This window comes from Bos indicus x Bos taurus, chromosome 18 (genome assembly GCF_003369695.1).
Source record: "Bos indicus x Bos taurus breed Angus x Brahman F1 hybrid chromosome 18, Bos_hybrid_MaternalHap_v2.0, whole genome shotgun sequence".
In the NCBI taxonomy this organism is placed as follows: domain Eukaryota; kingdom Metazoa; phylum Chordata; class Mammalia; order Artiodactyla; family Bovidae; genus Bos; species Bos indicus x Bos taurus.
Genome location: NC_040093.1, coordinates 3320254 through 3321372, shown reverse-complemented (window position 1 = coordinate 3321372; position 1119 = coordinate 3320254).

Here is a 1119-nt window from a genome sequence, read left to right as displayed (position 1 = left end):
CTTGACCAACAAATGAGAGCTCAAATTTTGGCATTAACCACGTTTTAAGGGGAGGAAGGGAAAGGCACAGGGGATTGGTACTCCCCTCTCAAATGCTGGTTGCTTCTGTGTCAGGAAATAGGCTGTTTATTCTCCCTGCCTAACCTGCTGCGTTAAGAACAAACTCCCCAGTAGAGGTAAAACCCACATAGAACTCTTTCTTGGATTTAGAGCTTAGGACCCCTCTGAGAACAGGCGGTAGCTGAGGTAGGAAGGAAGTCCACACTGCTGGATCTCCTGTATGCAGCAGCTCATCTGGTATTTTTCAGTAAATTGATGTACAAATAAATTAATGAGAATTATTAACTTTAGCCCTTAGTAGCAACTTGATGTGTAGTTATCTTAGGATGTTTATAGAGCTTGACTACTAAATGAGGATCTTGAGTTGAGACTATTTTAACAGATATTCACTCTGCAGTTGAGTGGAATGCCTTTTCAATTTACTGTTCTTAAAGAGTCACTTCCTGAACTCAACAGACCTGGATTTGAAACTCTTTTAACAGTTGAGGGTTTGAGCCGAGGGTTCTGAGCTCGAATTTCTAATTGCTAATCAACTACACCATCACCCACATTATTAAATGGCTAGGGGCATTCATCTATGCCAATAAAAGGCTCCTTTGGATGTCAAGAAATATTTTAAATAAAAAATTTTATTGAGGTATAGTTGATTTATGTTGTATTAATTTCTGCTGTACAGCAAAGTGATTCAGTTATACATATATACATTTTTATAGTCATTTCCATTATATTTGCCATAGGATATTGAATATAGTTCTCTGTGCTATGCAGTAGGACCCTGTTGTTTATCCATCCTGTATATAATAGCTTACGTCTGCTAATCCCAAATTCCCAATACATCTATCCCCAGACCCCTCCCCCCAGGAACAATTTTAGAACCTAAATGACAGCTGTAAAGATGGGTAAGAGCTCTGCCTATTTGGGGTTTATACTCAATTTGAGTACACACATGGAGTGTAGGGGGGAGAAGTAGACATTTCGCAGATGAATTCAAACAGAAGCAATGACAAAGCTTGGAGACAAGATGACACAGAGAAATAGAATAAGGGTCAGGTAACCATG